The sequence below is a fragment of the Camelus dromedarius genome, chromosome 19, assembly GCF_036321535.1.
Source record: "Camelus dromedarius isolate mCamDro1 chromosome 19, mCamDro1.pat, whole genome shotgun sequence".
Lineage (NCBI taxonomy): Eukaryota > Metazoa > Chordata > Mammalia > Artiodactyla > Camelidae > Camelus > Camelus dromedarius.
This window is the reverse complement of record NC_087454.1, coordinates 23,043,800-23,063,322: the sequence shown is the minus strand read 5'-3', so window position 1 is coordinate 23,063,322 and position 19,523 is coordinate 23,043,800. Positions and strand designations below refer to the sequence as shown.

Below are 19,523 nucleotides of genomic sequence, written 5' to 3'. Positions count from 1 at the left end.
ACACAAACAACCTGGTCTACTCCATCCTCCAGGCAGATCAGGTGGGCAGAAAGGAGGGAAGAGCTTTCAGAGGGGCAGTTCCTATGTAAAGTCAACTAGCTTGTTGAGGCATTAGTTCCTCCGGAGGTAAGGGATGGTGTGAGGGAGTGTAGGTCAGTTTCCTCCATCCCTTCCCTCCAGCCCCCACAAAGGGCAAGGGCCAGACACGTGGACTGGCGTGGAGAGGCTGAGGTTACACTAAGGCGGAGGTGCAAATAGATGGGGGAGGGGCCTCATTTGCATGGACCCTGCGCGGCCGCCAATCCGGACAGGCCGAGCCACAGCCCGCGCGCCTTTTGGGGGCGGACTGACAGCCCCGGGGCCCTATGGAAGGCGGGTCCTGCGGCCGGCGGGGGCGGGACGGCGCCGGGCGCTGCCCCGGGGATTCGGGCCAGTTCGCGGGCGCTGCCAGTCTCCGGCGGCGGAGTCCTGTGCGCGGGCGGCCTGCTGGGCGGGCTGAGGAGCAAGCGGCGCGGTAGTGAGGCGGAGAGAGACAGAACCGAAGAGCAACCGTGGCGACAGGTACCCGCGCCATGGCCGCAAGGATAGGGCGGGCGGCTGCGGAGCCCCGTGAGCAGAATTCCCTCCTTAGCGGTCTGGCCGCCGCTGCGCCGCCTCCCCGCCCCCTCACGCGGCTCCCCCGCCTGGGGACGGCGCGTCGGGGCGAGCGGGGCCGGAGAAGCCTTGAGGCGGGCGCGCCGGAGGCCCCCAGCCCCACCGCGGGGCCCCTCTGCGTCCCGCCGAGCCGCGGGGCCGGGGCTCCCTCCGGGAGGCGCAGAGCTGGGCTGCCACAGGAGCCGCTCCCGGCCCCCACCACGCTCCCGGTCGCGGAGGCGAGGCGGGTCGCGGCCGCTACTCCTCACCCGGCTTTTGTTTCCCGCCCGGGTGACAGGTCCTAGCCCCGGCTCCCGTCGGAGGCCCCCGACTCGCCCAAGGCCCGGCCCCCATGACCTCCCGGAGCAGGCGGCGGGACCCGCGGAGAGCCGGGCGCTCGTGAGCAGCAGCTGCCGCGGGCGGGAGGGAAACTTCGCCTTCCGGGGCCAGGGCGGCCGGAGAAGTGGAGCGGAGGTGAGCCGTGCGCCGGGACGCCGCGGGCGCGATGGAGCTTCGCACACCTGGCGGGGCCCTAGAAAGGGGAGGATAACGGACTGTCCGGTTGCCGCTGTGCTCGTTTTCAGTTTGCGCTCCCCGGGAGGTGATTGTGGGCGTACGTTCACCGCCTTCACCTGCCTCTCGGACCAGTGAATGGGAACAGCATCCCGCTTTCGGCCGCTCTTAGAGGCCCTCTTAGAGAGTGCTCGTGCAGCGCAGTTCTAACAGGTGATTCTAAATCCAGGTGAAAGCCAGTGAAGAGTTGTCTCAGGGCTCGGTATTCAATTTACTCCGGGACGTTATAACGCCTTCTCCTTTAATGATGTCTAAAAAGGTGTGCCCGCCACAGTACTGGAGTCAAAACCAGTAGTGATTTTTTTTTAAATCGGCGGTGGGGTGGGGGTTGTCAGCGTGTAGGTTGCCCTCTTTCCATTGACGAGCCGGGAGGAACACTTAGTCCCAATTTAAAATTCAGTTTCTGCAGTGCTGGCGAAAGCACAGTAAGGTACACGTTGTAAATGGAGAATGCAGAACTCTAGGTATCCTTGAGTGTGGTTCAGGACAGCGTGTACAACGTTTGGCCGCCATTCAGCAAATTCTGCATGAAGTTTGAGCTCGTGGTTTTGGATTTACTTTTCAGGAGTAGAATAAAGCTTAGCATTGAATGGGAGCTTTCTTTGCCTCTCTGAGGGTAGACAGGAGTGTGTATTTTCATTGTCTTCTCGTTTTGTTAGATTGTAGACAAGGGAAAACTTACGGCGTATTCTGATTCAGTATTTTTAATAATCTATGGGAATCTCCCCCACCCCCAATCCCACGTGAGAATTTTTGCTTTAGAGAAGTATACTAGCTTTTCCTCTTGGCGTCTGAATCAAAATGCAGGGATAGACTTGAAAAACTTCTTATTCTTGTGGGAAATTTTTGTTTGTTATACTTTAACTTAACATTTTTTTGTTTCTCTGTCTCCCAACTGGCCTCTGCTTAGCAGTCTACAGTTATGACCAATTTAGAGCATCTATAGAAAAAAATGTTTTAAAATATATAATAATTATTTCAAAATATATTATGAAGATTAACATTTGTGAGAAGCAGTTGATTTAGATTACTCAATTTTTTACTTGTGTCTTTTTTGATGTCTGTGCTGATTTATACTTAAGAGATGTAAGTTTTAACTTCTTCAAAGTTATAATTTTGATTTAATTATGCTACTTTATTAGTGTTTCTTTGAATGGAATTTTAGTTATTTACCTAGCTAATTAGTACCACCATTTAAAGGTGAACTGAAACCAGTAGGCTAGTTGTGACTATCTGGAATTTAAAAAAAAAAATCAGAGTCTCTATAAAATGCTTCATTTCTCTAAAACAACAGGCTTATATGCTATGAGGTCTTTGTCTTTCCGATATTTAACAAAGCAAATACGTTTCTGAATCATTACAGTTTTTTTTTTAGTTATGGAAATTTGGGGTGAATTTCTTTTTTAAAACATAATTTTAACTAGTTTAACATGAGAATTTTTAAATATTGGATTAGGCAACTAATGAAATCTTCAATTTTCTGTTTATTCTTGGATTGGAAAAGGATACGTATTTTAGGTTATTTAGTTTCCTGAAGGAGGCTTAGCTTAGAATGAGTCAATCTAGAGAAGGAAGAACATTCTCTTTCAATAGCTGTAGAAGTTACTGCTACTAAAAGTTGAATTGGTTTTTTGATGCTTAGTGAAGGTAGATTGAATAGTGGCTGGTGTAGTGTGAGTTTTATTTTATATAAGTAATTCTAAGGAGTCTTATGAGACTGAGGCTCTCATTGTTATGGATGACTTATATAATTGTTCTTTAAAATGTATAGGAATATATTTAACTACTGTGTGCGATTAGAAGTATTATAATCTTTATCCTATGGTTATGCTTAAATATACCACATATCATAAATTAGTTATATTTCATAGTCTTATTTTACACAAAAGTATATTTTAGGAACTTTTAATTAAGTCTATTTTAAGTTCAGTTTTTACATATTTTAATTACTGATTTTTGTTCACTTTAAACTTGGGGTAGACCACATCATAAAATTATCAACCACATTACAGTTTCAAAATTAAGCATAAGTTGAATTCTTGCATCTACACAATAAACAGAGTGTTTTGTTTTGGGGGGGAAGTAACTAGGTTTGTTTATTTTTAGAGAAGGTACTGGGGATTGAACCTGGGACCTTGTGCATGCTAAGCATGCACTCTACCACTTAAGCTATACCCTTCCCTGGGAGTGTTTTTAAGTCACTTACCCTCAGGTGTGTCTCCTTTTGAGTCTGGACGTGGGTAAGTATTTTTGGATGAATAAAGCCACAAAAAATAGGGACATATTAAACCAGCTAAATTGAGGATAAATCACATGATACTGTTAGACATTAATACTGCTTTATTTAACAGTAAAATGAATGTTGTGTCTGTCATTAATAATATCCTCTGTAGGCCTTCAATATAATTATTCATAATTCCTAGTAAAGAATCTATATTGTACGTATTTTGGCACACTAAATTCTGTAATTATTTGATGCTGAACAGTTAAATATGTGCATTTTATAATTCTTAAACTATTTGAACTTTCTAACCTAGCTGACTAGTAATTAGATTTTTTTTTATTATTTTACATTCTGAATTTTTTTTACAGTGCGTTGTTAACTTCTGACATTATACCCACAAAAGTGTAAGGAAAATAAATCTACACTCATCAGAGACTAGTGGATGTTGGTATGTAGATCACATAACTATTGATTTAAAAACAGTAGCCACTTACGTGTGAATTTTTTTTTTTTTTGCAAGTAAGATGTTTATTGTATAAAAGACAGTTCTGCCAAATGAAGCTAAAATGAGTTATAGTAGGACCTTATGTACATAGCTAACAAGTTACTAAGGATGTTTCAGTAGTATTTGAAACACTAAAATTCAAGTACTCAAAATAATTTGTACCTCATTGTTATGATCAGAATTGAACTGTACTTAGCTGAAATTTAAGCGTATAAGGCTATAATCCTTAAATAGGACAAGTTCATTTTATACTTATTTTAGTATTTCTGGTCTTTTGGAAAACATCTGGTTAATGAGAGTGAAGGACCACCAGAGGGAGTATGGGGTCTACACATTTGGTATACCTGTTTTCTACTGTTGGTCTGGAAGAAAAACATTTTAAAAATAAGAATCAAATTTTATTTTAGTTTTCTAAAATAATCAGATAAAAGATATGAAAGTTGGGGGATTATAGCTCTTTGGAGCTGCTGTCATTTTTGTACCAGTTAATGAAGGTTGTTTTTTTTCTTTTAGAAAAAGGTACAATTATTAGAAAAAATGAAAATGATGTATTTTCAGAGTGAAATAATGGGTTTTTAAGTAAACAGATACACATCTGTGAAAGTTAGGGAACGTCCAGATGCTAAGAGTGTTTTTCAAAGATTAAAAATGTATTCAATTAAACCTATTTCAACAGTTTTAAAAAGAGATTAAAAATGTAGTATATTTGAATTGTATGGCTTTGAAATTGCTCATTTTTTTGGAAGGAGGAACAAAGGATGAAAACAGATCAAAGGCTAGAAGAGGGTTATTTTTTCCCTTTTGTGCTTGCAAACCCTTCCTAAAGCAGGCAGAGGTAAATTTCCAGAGCCATTTGTAGCATTCAGCCTCAGTCTTGGTAATTTAAAGATGATGTTAAATGAGGAGCCACTCCTAGTCCCCTGAAAATGATAATCTGATTATCAAAAACAGGGTTGGGAATTTCAAATTGATCTTGACAAAAATCAGATTTGTGTGTATTTTTCTTAATATTCCTATCCCTGGAAATTAAAGAGCCTCCTCTATTGTCTGCTGAATATTACACATGGAATTTGAAGGTCAAAGTGTCTCTATCACAGACTTAATAGGGCGGTAAGCTACTTTTTGGAATGGAGAAAACATTCTAGTCCTTTTCAGAATATAGCGTATTCTAAATGAGGATGGAATGGTCTTTACCCAAGTTAAATATTAGCCAATGGAATTATTTCTATGTTTAGCTTTTTAAAAAGATGACAATGAAACAAAATCTTGTAGTCTTAACACGTATTTTGGATTTTGCCCCAGCATGAAAAATTATTACATGATGGATAGTAACATTTAATGGTTTGAAATTCTAGTTTGGGAAAGGAATTTTTTTCTGAGAAGGTATTCCATTGAAGTGAAACAGGATAACTTACATGGAGAGAAATTTGTTTCTCTTTTTGAATTATTCTTAGGTTAAAACATTAATACTTATTAAATAAAATTGAGATCTTTGCCATCTTAAATTTATTTTCACTATGAACTTTGTAAGTTTTTTTAAAAAATCTTTGGTCCCAGGTGGACTTCTCCAAATCCATTTGTATACACACACATACATATACACACACACACATAGATACACACAGACATATAGATGTATACACACATAAATATATACACACAGGTAGTTATCTGTGTTATATATATTTGCATTATATACTTACGTAACTATGTGTATGTTTACTATATGTATATGTACATGTATAAATCAATCCAATCTAGTTATACCTTGTGACTTCACAGGCTTATTTATATATGAAACCTTTTTTTTTAATGAAATCTTTCTGCACCAAGAGGAATAAAGTATATGTCCACAAAATGACTGATAAAAATGTTCATGGCAGCTTTTTTCACAATAGGAATGAACTAATGATTCATACAATAATGTAGATGAAGCTCAGAAATATTATTCAAAGCAAGAGAAGCCAAACACAAATATTTACTCGATGATGCCATTTATAAAAAATACAAGAACAGGCAAAACTTAGGTATGGTGATAGAAATCAGGACAGTGGTTTCTGGGTAAGGGCTGTGGTTGACTGGAAAGGGGCAAAAGGGAACTTTTTAAGGTGATGATGGAAATGTTCTACAGCTTGATTTGGGTAATAGAACTCAAGTGTACACTTTTGAGGTAATTTAATTTTCATAGAATTTTTAACTTACAGAACAGTTGCAAGACTAGTATGAGGAATTTTGAGATTCACCAATTTTTGTGTATACATTTGTTCAAATTTACTGAGCTGAATACTTAAGATCTGTGCATTTTACGGTATGTAACTTTTACTTTGATGAAGAAAAAAGCTATAAAAATTTGTGGAAGATGAGGAGAATGATCTTATTATCTGCACGAGGTGAAATACCTTGATTTGAAATTAAGCAGCACTTTAATAATGATGTAGAAAAAGAGAATCACTGACAGTCTTTTGTCCCTACATATATTCCTATGCTGCTGCTCTCTGAAGTTTCATGATAATCTGTTTCTGTTAGAAGAAACAGGATCCTGAAAATGATTCAAGGCAGAACTGGCAGCAAGGAAACAATGCTTTATTTTGTTATCCTGTGTAAATCACCTGGGGAATGAGCCTGATACCTAGTGATAGCTTCCTGGGAATTGAAGTAGTGATAATTCTTATTGAGAGAGTTGCACACCTTGGTGTGCAAGGTTTTGTACAGACATGTACAGTCTTTACTGTCCTAGAACTTACTAGAGAAGAGGCAAACAAATCTGGCTGTCATTTTTGGGTGGTGTTTTATAATAAAAAAATTTGGTGCTTGTAAACCATGTAAACTAAGCTTGATCACAGGTTAAGTGGTAAATCTAAGTGGTGAATTTGGTATTCTCTATTTTAGTGCTGCTGTAGTCTGAATAGAATTATTTTATTTAAATTCATTCTATTTAAATAATAGCTTAAACTATGTTAATTGTTTAAAACTTTCAACTTTTTTCCTTGACTTATTGTTATATAATGTTAAATATGTGTTCTTCACAATTCAGGATTAGATGTAATTGATGGGTATTCATTTTTTTATTAGTTTTTTTTTTTTTTTGGTATCTACATAAAAATTTGGTTATTTCCTGGAATGGAAGATGTTTTGAAGAAACAGGAGGATTAAACAGCAGGTTCAACAAATTAATCATTAATAACTGGGGATAAACATTTATATTGCCTTTACTAACTGAAACTATACATTTATGGGGTCTGTATATTTTTCTTTAACAAACACAAGTTCTTTGAAGAGAAAAATAACAAATGTCCAACTCAACCAATGTGGATAAAAGGACTTTCTCCATGTAATGAACATACTCATGTTCCTCTGAAATGACAGTTTGGGGTCATTTCTGTCTATCATACACACTAAATTTCATTGGTCTATTGAGCACGAATGAAACATAATTTGAAAAGTTTTTATCTGCTAGAATTTTGCTCTGAGTTGTCAAGCCTTAACTAGATGAATTTTTTAAAATATCTGTAGGTAGCCTTTTTTAGATTTTTTATTACGGAAGTTTCAAACATACACAGAACTGGAAAGAATAGTGTAATGACCTCCATGTACCTATTCTCCAGACATTAATTATCAATATTTTGGTTAATGTGCTTTTAAAATTGTTTAATTCTCGTAAATCTTGTAAAATTGTAGTATTGTTAGTGCACCAGACTTTTCTGTCAGTTTTTTTCCCGAAAGTTTTGTTATAGAGAAACCTGAAAAGCAGTGTGTTTTAGCTCAGAGACTTAAGTTTGGACAGTTAGTAATTATGGAACAATTTTTATCCTTAGTTCCTTTCTGTCAATTCATAGCCTGGAAAAGATAGATTAATTTTTGAGCTTTTCATTTATAATAAATTAGTCCGAATATTCTATACAGAATAAGGTACTGTTCATCTGGAAAGTTAGATTATCTTCAGAGCGTAGTATCTGAGGAGTGCTATTGTCTAAATGTTTTTCTGTTACTTTCTGTTTCTCTAAAAACTCAATCATTGCTGTGCTTTTCTTAGGCCCCAAATCTATATCTTTCTAAACTCAAGGCCTTCCAAAATTGAGGCCCAAATTTTCACCTGTGTCTTGAAACTAAGTATATTTAAATACCATCTCTGTAGCAACTGCATCCCAGCACCCCCTCTCTCCACCCCCAGCCAAAATGCTTCTTTTTCCCAGTTTTCCTCTTTAGCTGTTTGTGACACCATTATTCTTACTGGTCATTTCTTACTCTTCCTTTACTTCTTAAGCTCAGTGAGTCACTAAATTACTTTGTTTCTAAATTTATAATGTCTTTTTATCTTTTTGTCCTTTTCATTTCCACTCCAATTGCCCTAATTTGGGTAACATGTTAAAGCAGGGACTTATCCCTAGTCTATAATGAACCTCATGTGTATCAAAATTAAAATGTGTTCCTAAAGTAAAATAGGGCATTTTCTTCCCTTCCAAAGAAGGCTTCAGTCAGTTTTACAAGCAAACGCAATTTTTAAGGCCCAGGTGATCATTATATTTAAGCCAAAGTGATATAGATGATTTCCAAATCACTCAATTCAATCTGGTGAATGGCGACTGGCAGGACCACAGTTTATCAAGGGTTATAAGCAGTGGACTTTCTTGGACCACAAAAATGGCTGGGATGAGTTCCTTCCCACCTGGAATATCTGCAGGTGCTTTGCAGTGGGGGAAATCGTGTATATATCACATTTTCAGGCTTTCTAGTGTTTTTATAGCTAAAAATAAAAATCTGTGGTTTTACCTGAAAATTCTATTCCTCATATATTTCCTGGCCAGTATAGTTCTCGTCAAAAAGCTGTTTTGCCGAAAATGTCGTGATTTAGACATGACTCCATCTCAGTACTTTCCCTTCTCTGAAGGCTCCAGGAATTGACATTTGTCAGAAACTTAGGAACCTAAAGTTAGTTGGTAGGATATAAAATAGAAACAAAAAAATAAGTGATATGCATTCTACTTCCTTTTAGCAGTCATCCAGCCTCCAGTGGTCTTGGGCTTGAGTCCTTTCCAGGTGGATTATAGCCTATCAACTTGGCTTGCTTTTGGTCAGTTTATGGAGGTCTTTCTTCTTTCTGCTCTTCTGGGAAATGTTTAAATTTCCTCTTAGTAGAAATCAACACCCAAGTTAAGATTACTGACTTTGGGGATAAGAGAATGAAACTCTATATTTTAGAGAATCCAGAATATCTGATTATTTTCTTTAAAGAGAAGGAGAAATAATATGGGGATTCTGAGATACTTATGCAGAAATTAATTTAGTGGTTATCAAGAGTGGAAAATGCAAGAGAAAAATACACCATTTCTAGGAAACCTAGCATGGTTGGAATAGACATTGGGATGAGATTCAGGAGTGTTGCTACTAAGTAGGTACATGATCTTGGCCAAGTTAAAGTTACTTAACCTTTCTGAGCATTATTTTAATGGTAAAATGAGTGGCTTAGATTAGATAGTGTTTTAAGGTCTTTTTGCAGCTAAAGCAAGTGATTTTTCAGGAAAAAAAAGACCTCCTAATTTATATACTAGTTAATGATTTTTAGTAGCTTAGTGATTTTTCAGTGGCTGTTTCAAATACATTTATTTCCATTTCCTTTAGAAGTTAGGAAAAGAAATAATAAAGGAGTCGGCATTCGGAAAATGAATTAGATTTAGTGTTTTCATCTATCTACATCTCTACTGGATTTATTCTGGACTCTACTGTTTGTGCCTACTCTCCTACTTTTCTTGCTTTTTCTTATCTTCCCTTTACAGTATGACTTTCGTAGCCCTCTTTTTGCTGTTTTTTCTTGCTACTAGTATCTTCTAGCTATCCATGGCCCATATTTCATTATTGGCATGGAATTCATCAAATAGACCCTTGAGTCTGAGTCATCAGTAAATTAAATTTAGATATTCTAAATATTGTTTGGATTAATGGGACCCTTCCACTCCATAATACAGAAATTAGATAAGTCCTAGGATAGAGGGATTGGGGGTGCTGTAGGGGGAAGGAATGGTGTGGGAGAGTTTCCAAGGATTATTTGATATTTTGCTTTAAAATATAAGTTAAAATTTTTCTTAAGTTTTGATGATGGTGACTGTGCCAGTGATATCAAAGTTTGGTCCTGAAGTCTTAATGCACTGAGTTTTGTGAGGTCAGCAACTGTGCCCCTAATTCTTAATACTTGGTGTTCATCATAATGCTGTACAGTAAGTGCAGGCTGAACCGAATTGCTGTTAGGACTGATTCTTTCTTCACAGTGTCTTGTGGGCTGGAGATTGAGTCTGGCTAGACTCTTAAGTAAGACTGTCACCACCACTTTGTGATACTGGACAAAATATTAAGCTTCTCTCTAAGTAAGCCTCATTTTCCTCGTCTATAATACTGAGAAGGGACAGGCAGTGTTAATACCTACCTAAGAGTTGTGAGGATTAAATGAGACAATACATATAAAGTACTTAGCCCACGGTCTGGTATATGTCGTCAATAAATATTAAATGCCATTATAGTTTCATTAATAAGCAGTTTTGTGCTTCAGTTCTGTTGAGTTCTAAGTCGTGTTGTTACAAAATAAGTAAGACAAGATCCTGTTCTTAGAAAAGATAGGAAAATGTGCACAAAAGATAAATAACAAGCTAGGTCCTGTGGTAAGTGACAAATGAGTGGTTTCTTGAGGATTTAAGAGTCAGGAATAATTGCTAAGCAAATGAAAACAGGAAGATGACAGAACTTGAGTTTTAGAGGACCAGTTAGCAAGTTAAGAGGACAGGCCATTTGGAGCCAGACTGCCTGTGTTGGAATCCTGGCTCTGCTACTGTTTAATCTTAAGCAAGTTACTTAGACTCCCTTCTAGCATTGTTGAGCTAATTAAATGAGTTAATACATGTCAAGCACTTAAAATGGTGCCTCAGACATGGTTACAGTATGACAAATTGTTATAAGTTGAGAGAAGGGAGAATGCATTTCAGATAGAACATTGAGTGACAGTGAAGTTGAAATACTGTAGGTTTGTTTGAAATGATGATGCCAAATTGTCTGGAGGGAATAACCTATTGGAAAACAGTGGGTGATTATGTCAGGGCAAGGTTATGAACGATTATGCCAGGGAGTATGGCATCTTTTCCATATGAACTGGGGTAACTTGAGAGGATTTCTGGAGTTATTAGTGAAATTATTGTGTGTTATAAATAACATTTCTAAGTCTGTATCTCTAGCATTTCTCATTATCGTTCCTGATTTCAGTATGACTGAAACTACTGTTCATACATACATACTAATTTTGACAATTTAGCTCATGATCCTCTATCCGGAACCATTATGCCTCTTTACTTGGTCCATTTCTTTTTGCAAACATGTTTTTGGCTAACTTTCTCTTTTTCTCCCTATATTCTAGTTGTTTACATAATTCTTGTTCCTTTTCTCCAAAGTTTAGTGGATTTCTGCTACTATTTTCTTCTCTGTCCTCAAAAATCACAGTCTGGATCCTAAATCACCAGAGTCATAAAGTAGAAAGGGCCAGGGAGAGGGAGAAAGGGGGAAGAAGGTAAGGAAATATCCTCTAGTCCAGTGATTTTATTTTACAGGTGAGGACATTGAGGTCCAGAGGAAGTAAAGTCACGTGCTCTAGATCCACAGCTAATTAATTAGCAGGCCTGTCCCTTTCAGAGCTAAACCAGGGCTTGCTTTTACGGTCATCAGTGTGATTCTCAGCCATCTGGGTGGGAATTACAGTAGTATTTCCAGTAATTTTTCTACTAACAGCTATTAAACATCAAGTTAAGAAATAATTTTACTACCAGGGATAATGTGATAATAATTCACCCTGTTCTCAATGAGAAGCCCATTATTACATTTCTTGGACAAGAATTACTGTTCTTAAAGTAATATTTAAAACCAAGGCTCCAGAATCTGCTGTAGGGAGAAAAGGGTTTCTTTCTTTCATTTTCAGTTATAAATTATAAATGTAATAGTGTTGTAAATGTAAATAACATTCTCAAAAAAAAAACTGGACTTTTTGTTTCTATCGTGCTGGGACACAGGTTCTTTTACAGAGTGATTGACAGAACAGTAAGATTACTATGAAAGTCAGAAAGTATTGTACTTCTATCCATACCCAATCCCCCAGTACTTCTATTACAAGTACTCTCTTAAGTTTACATCTTCTCCAGTCTCTTACATTTTACAATATGCCACACATAACAGTGAGAAACTTACTTAAGCATTGCTTTCTTCTGTATTATTTTCCTACCTAGATGCATTGTGATGGAATATCTTTTTTCTAAAGCCCCAAGCTTAGTGTCTGGATACTCTAGTTTTTCAGGAAGTCCTCCCTACCCTTTTTACAGAGCACATAATTTTTTCTCATGTGTAAATAATATCGGTTCCTAATCACCAAATCACTGTCACATCAGTGTTCTTCCTGTGAAATGTCTTGTTTTAACTTTGGCAAGATGCTCTCCCTCCATTTTGAAAATTTGCATGATGTACAAATACTACGTTTTAATCACTGTAAGCATAATTTCACAGCTGGTAGTCTTTTCATGCTCTATATTCTTTCCTATGGTTAAAGAAAGAAAAAGTGGCATGGGTTACATAAAGATGTCCCAGACCTCTCTGCTCATGCTGACATATTCCTTCAAAAAAAAAAAAAAAAGACTTCTAACTAGATTCATTTTTACTGAAATACTAATTTTTCTTTATCATTTTCAGTGAATGACAAAGTTGAATTGTATAGTACACAGATATCTATACAGGAGAATTTTTTCCATGCCTCAGTGCTTCTGTATCAGATTGTATTGTGTTTGTATTTCCCATGGTTTGGTTTCTTTTTCCTGTCTTCATTTTTCTGAAGGGAGAAGGGATTTTTTTCTCTTATGATCTGTGACTTGTTTTGTATGTGGGTAATTTACTCTTTATTTCAAATTTTAACTCCTATTTATGCTATTAGGAAGGAAGAGAAATGCTTCAAAATTAGATTTTGGATTTTTTTTTTAAGGGCTGAATGTGTGTGTGTAAGTTTCTCTTTGCCCCTTCAAATAATGTATAGGATTTTGTTGCTGTTTTTAAAATATTTTCTTATGTTGAACTGTTTTGTTGTTTGAAAGAAATCTATGAAACTATACGTTTATGAGTGGTCACTAGTCTTTCCTTCCAAATTTATATAATAATAACAATACTATATAAAGTATACTGTATATGATGCTGTTTTATATATTGTATATAATGCTATATTATATATACTATATATAATGCTGTATTATGTATATACTACATATAACATAGTATATATTTATAACATTAAAACTACATAATATATAATACTATATACTATACTTTATATAGTAAATAATAATAATACATTTTGCTATTAACTTCATTTTTAGAATGTTAAGTTTTTCGTAATTTAACTTCTTTGGGTATAAGTCTTGCAATTCTCATATGTTGAGAGAGAAAGGGACAGTTGGTTTTTGTAACTTTTATGTAAATTATTTTGGCTGTCTTCCATTTATTATCATTTTCTATTTTTTTATTTGTGGCTTCTAAAAGTGGAGAGCTTTAATATTATGTTATTGTATTCTTACAGACTGTAGTCTGTTACAAAATGTGTTCATTTCTCTTTCCATTTTTAATATGACTGTATTTAGATTTTCTGTTTAATTCATGATATATTTTTGTTTAGTTTTTGGCAAGTTTGTCAATTTGGGTTATAGTTTCTTTACATCTTAATACTGTTTTTGTTCATTTTATTAATATCTCCTTTTCTCCACTTAAAACTTTTTGGTATTACTGTATGCTGAATGTGTGTATACTTGTGTGTCATAGTTTCTAAACAAGTGTGACTGTTTCCCTCTTTTTTTTTTTTAGATTCCTAAGCTATTTAAATATTTTTAGACCTAATGTCTATTTTGCATCCAAAGTGCTGATAACAATATGTAAGATTTTAGTACATTTTATGAGTTAATATTTTGTAACTGTCTAGCTTTGCCTGACAAATTTTGTTAGTAAACTTAAAACATTTAAAAATTACTAATCTTCCTAGTGTCTCTAATTTGGTAACTAGTTTTGATCTTTGTGTCATTCTATCATTCTTGTATTTTAAAAACTTGCCAATGCTTTTCTAAAAGTGAATCATGAATTACGTGAAATAATTAACTTTAAAAGGGGGAAATGAGATATTTTACAACCTATATTTTATATGCGTTAACAGATTATTCAGTGATGTGTCGATATAATCTTTTAAGTTCCTTTATTTATATTCTGTTCATTGAAAATATCTGATGGTTTGTAATTAAGAGAAAAAAGGCAAATCCCATTAAAAACAGTAAAAAAAATCAAGCATGAATCATTTGAGAAATAACGAGCAGGATGAGGGAGTGGAAAGAAATCTTTACACCTGTAATCTGATACAAGGTAGTTTCTGTACTGAAACAGTAAATTTAGCTCTGAGCTTCCTGGCAAGCAAGAGAAAAAAGGAAACAGGATGGGTTTCATTGTTTTTGTCTGATAAAGCTAATCAGTTTTTCATGAGAGAGAAAGTTTCTGAGTTCTTAAGTTATAAAAGTACGTTGTTAAATATGAATTCTTATATAAGGAATATAATTTATATTTCCATTTTTGTAACTTAATTCCTTCTGTTGCTGTGTTAGCTGCCATGTACCATTTATATGCACCAAGTTACATTTGGTCATACTGTGTTCACATCCACTGCTGTCAAAAGTGGAAATAACGCATGACTAGGGTGTATTTATGTATTACCTCTAGAATTGTAGCCATTGATGAACAGGAAACTGAAAGCTAAAAATGTTCAGGAAATGTATTTAGACTTTGTGGAAAAAATATATATGATATTTAACTACTGAAATCCATGGCAGTTTGAAGACTGAAATATTTATATATGCATTTAGTTAAGAGAATAATATGGATTCTTATAATGATGCTGTCAGATGCTTAAATATGATAATAAATACAATATGTGCATTGTGGGCCAGGAAAATTGTGCAATGCTAGAAAAAAAATGCAATGGATTATTATATGTGTTCAGCTATACTCTAAAGAAATAAAACAGCTGGCACATCAATCGAATTCTTCAAGGATGTCTTATTTTCAGAGAATTACAGAGTTTTAGTTTTAGCTTTAGTTTCAGGAAAAGAGAGGTCCCTGTTTTACAAGATAGTCCATTTCACTCTTAGGAAATTCTAATGGTTAAGTTTTATTTTCTTATATTGGGTTGAACTTTGTTTCCCTGTAATTCATTAATATACTCTGTAGTTTTCTTAGTGTTGCAAAGAAAATGATTAATGGATCAAAATTATTTGAAAAGTTAAATATATCCCAAGTGTTTTTTTTTTTTTTAAGGTATTGTGGTATTTTAAATGCCTCAAGAAACACTACCTTATTTTTTAAGTTATTTAAAAAGATTTTTGTCAGATGACATGTGACTAACATTTATGATTGGTAACCTGTATTTTCTTACCGTTTCTATAGTTAGCTATTTTAACAGGATATAATTTATATGGATTCAACATTCTTATTCTTTGAGACAGTATGAACTTTTAATAGCTTCTTAGAAATGGGACTTTTTCTGATATTTTTGTTGCTGTTCTGTTTCAGCAAAAGAGGTCATGAAGACTATTTCACTGCCAGTTTTGTGACTTGAAATTATAGTCACACAAAACATTCAGGGGCCACATTATTGAGAATTCTATTTATTACAAAGTTCTTTCAGGAAATTTAGCTGTATTATGTATAAGCAATTACAGTCATTTTAATAGCCTCATTAAAATTAGCCTCTTTTCATGATTGATTTGGGCTTGGATCTGTTACGGTAATGTGTTTACCTCTAAACTGTTGGGGTGGCCCAGGAATAGGAAGTGCTGACTAACAGAGACTGGGGACTAGGCCCACCCCAGGAGGTGAGGGGCAGCGGTTCCCCAGTGGAAAGTCCCAGAATGCTGCTTCCAGCAGAAGGCAAAATGGGCTGTGGGCTGACAAAACAAGGATTCCTGACAAGGCCAGACCATAAAGGGCCTGGTATAATGGGATAAGGAGTTGTGCTTTAGGCAGTAGCTGATCTGTTGTTGGAACAGAAGGTTCTTTTTAAGAATAACTTTTACTTTCTTCTTATTGTATAGTACATGTTTATTGTAGAAAATTGTAGTAAATATATATAAATCAGTGAAAAAAATAAAAATTTCCTGTAATTTTTTTCCTTTTGAATTTTTTAGCTAATTTCCCTTCTGTTTCATTTAACATCTAAGTTACTTTTTATTTGTTTATTTGATACGTTGCTTACTGAATTGTTCTTTCCACAAATTGTGCTTCTGATAACCTTTAAAATTAATTATGAAGGAAATAGGAGTTAATAACATTTAAAGCCTTTGTTTTTGTATGATATAATTATTGTATTAATTTGTAGCTATTTCATGGGAGACCATAGGCGTGATAGGCATAATGAAAACAGACCTGGAAGTCAGAATGGTTCTCACAGGGGAAACAGGAAAAATGGAGCAGGGACTAGGTCTTCCTTGTTCGCCATTATGTCAGTATCATCAGGCACGATGTCTGACACATAGTTAAGTGTTCCATAAATGGTTGTTGACTGAATGGATGAGTTTTCTCATTAAGCACTCTGCGTAGCTCATATTTCCTGCACTGTGGATAATCACGATCAGTTATATTCATCCAAAGTTAAGAGTCTTCGCTGGGCTCAGCCTTTTCTTTCTTTTTTTAAAATGAACATTTAATAAACTGATTACTTTTTTAAAAAATACAGAGGTACGTGCACACACATATAGAACAAAAAGTAAAAATCCTTTATTTCTTTTCCTGAATCCCATTCTCCAGAATTAGCTACTATTAATTGGTGTATTTTTTCCTAGATAATTTCTTGCATTTACAAGTGTATATGCATTTTCTTTCTACAAATAGAATAGTAATTTACATTCCATTCTATAACTTACTTTCCCCCCCTTTTTACTGGCAGTATGTACTTTTCCCCCTCCTTTTACTGGCAGTATGTACTTTTTCCCCTCTTTACTGGCAGTATGTATAGAATGAGTAGAAAGAAGTGAGTGAGTAGGCTGGACATAGGCAGGTCTGCTGGAGAACTGTGGTGATTCAGAAAGGAAAGGAAGAAAGCCAAGAATGTGGTGACAGCTGTGGAATTGGAAAGTAAGATCATAGGAAACACAATGAATAGTTGTAGGTCCCATTGATTAAAGGGAGAAAAATTATATTAAAGTTATAAACCTAGGAGAATAACCAGATGATACAGATACTGAGGTAGATAGAGAAGGAACCAATTTTGAAAGAGTCCATTTTCTTTAAAAACTAGGGATATAAAAGGGTCCTGAAGTATCTGTAGCCTGGCAGTTAGAGATTAAAAACTGGAGAAGGGAAGATGGAGAAATGATAACTAGATCTAGAAGTTATCTTAGTGGAAGTGATAGCTGAAATTAAGAGTGGATGAGGTCTGATATGAAGTGGTTGACAGGGGAAAAGCTGTTGATTGAGAACTACATTTTGAAAAGAGGTACTTGCAATAATAGGGGATGGGGTGAAAGAGAAATCAAGGAGAGAAGAAATAAATAATCTGAGGAACAGGAAAAGAGTCGGGAGAAATGTTACGGAGATCTCACTTTTATTCTCTTACTCTACATATGACACTGTATTTACTGGATGTATTCCAGATAGATACTGTGTTCTTCCTTTAGTAGTAATACTTAGAAAACTTTGATGTATATTTTGAAGATGAAGTTAGTTTTATCCCTGAAGTTGACTTATACTTGAAAAAGATCTGGGGAAAGTAGTTTTGGTGTCATATGCTATGTTGCTTCTAGTTTCATAGTCTTTTCATCTTGTTTTAATACCTGTGGTCCAAAAAAATATAGCTTATTGTTGAATAGATAAAAGACCAGATACCTTGTGCATTTTAATTGATCATTTAAAAAGTGTTTCCTGGCATCCATTGACAGATGATTGGGTACAGAAGTTGTGGTATATTTATACAATGGAATACTACTCAGCCATAAAAAAGAATGACATAATGCCATTTGCAGCAACATGGATACCTAGGGATTATCATACTAGATGAAGTAAGTCAGGCAGAGAAAGACCAATAATATGTGATACTATTCATATGCGGAATCTAAAAAAATAATACAAATCAACTTACTTAGAAAATAGAAACAGGTTCACAGACATAGAAAACAAACATGGTTACCAGAGGGAAGGAGAGTGGGGAGGGATAAACTGACAGTTCAGAATTTGCAGATACCAACTACTATATATAAAATAGATAAACAACAATGTCCTACTGTATAGCACAGGGAACTATATTCAATTCCTGGTAATAGCTTATAAAGAATATGAAAAGGAATATGTATATAAACTGAATCACTATGCTGTATACCAGAAACTAACACAACATTGTATATTGACTATATTTCAATCAAAAAATTGTTTCCTGGCATTTGAAATTTGGCTAATAAATGTTGAGAATCCGTATCTTTTTGGAAGGACATAGTGTGAAATGAGAGCAAGCTACATTAGAGCTTGTCAGAGTGGAGCCTATTCACAGGAAATATTCTAGAATCAAAGTCAGGAACCTTTGACTTTACTGGGAGTCAGTACGTGAAATAGTTAGAGTGCAGGCTCAGGAGTCATTCTACTTGGTTCCACTGTTCACTGCCAATATTGTGTCCCTTAATTTCACTATCTGGAAATGATGACAGTTCCTATATCAAGGTTATTAAGAGGATCCATCCTGGAACTTACATTCTGGTACAGAGAGACAGGAAATATGCAAATAAATATATGTGTCAGGTGGTAAGTGGAGGTAAAAAATGGTAGGACTGACTGCTGTCGCTTCTTGCTCTTTCCAGTAACAGGGGAGGCCTATCTGATAAGGAAGTGTTTCAACAGAGACCTGGGAATGAGGGAGCAAACTATGTGGCTGTCTGGGGCAAGAGTTCCAGGTGGAGGCAACCGCAAGTGTCGGCTTCTGAGCCCTGAGGGGGTGCATATTGGAGAAGGCCAGTGTCACAAAAGGAGTGTGAGTGAGAGGAGGAGCAATAAGAAATTCAGAGATAGCCACTGACCGGCCTGTGGGCTTTTAAGTGTAAGAAGGACTGGATTTTATTCTGTGTAGAAGGGAATTCACTGGAGTATTGCCAGAGTCAGTTTTTTTAAGCCAGTCTTATTGTCACTTCTTTTCTTAAAAATCCTTCAGTTCTCTATTTCCTTTGGAGTAAAGTTCAAATGCTTTATTCTGGCACACAAGGTCCTTCACAGTCAGGCCTCTGCCTATTTATTTAGCATCATCTGCCTCCTTCCCACATGTACCCTTCACTTTAGCCAAATTGTATTACGTGCAGTTCCCTGGATGGGTCATGATGATTTGTGTCCTCATGTTTTTCTGCACACTGTTTGTCCTGGGAGAAACCCTCCTCCTCGGCTCACATGGTCATTGGCTCTGTTTTAGAGGGTCCTCTTTGTGCTCCCAGAGCACCCTGTACCTTGTTCTCGCACCGCTCCCTCCCCAGCCACTTTGTACTCAAGCCACGTAGTCTTGGAATGTGCTGTGTT

The 19,523-nt window shown here is 36.2% G+C and overlaps 1 protein-coding gene across 5 annotated transcripts in view; it reads left to right on the top strand.

Moving 5' to 3' along the window:
- Positions 1 to 411: 411 nt before the first annotated feature.
- The window catches only part of FKBP5 (FKBP prolyl isomerase 5), a 93,266-nt gene continuing 74,154 nt past the window's right edge, over positions 412 to 19,523 (top strand). For 2 of the 5 annotated variants that reach the window (XM_031434864.2, XM_031434859.2), the window contains exon 1: positions 412 to 561. The gene's annotated coding sequence lies outside the window, so the exon portion shown is untranslated. Of the gene's footprint in view, positions 562 to 931; positions 1,108 to 3,856; positions 3,879 to 19,523 lie in introns of those variants that run through there. The other 3 variants (XM_031434861.2, XM_031434863.2, XM_064476420.1) reach the window with 3 other exon arrangements.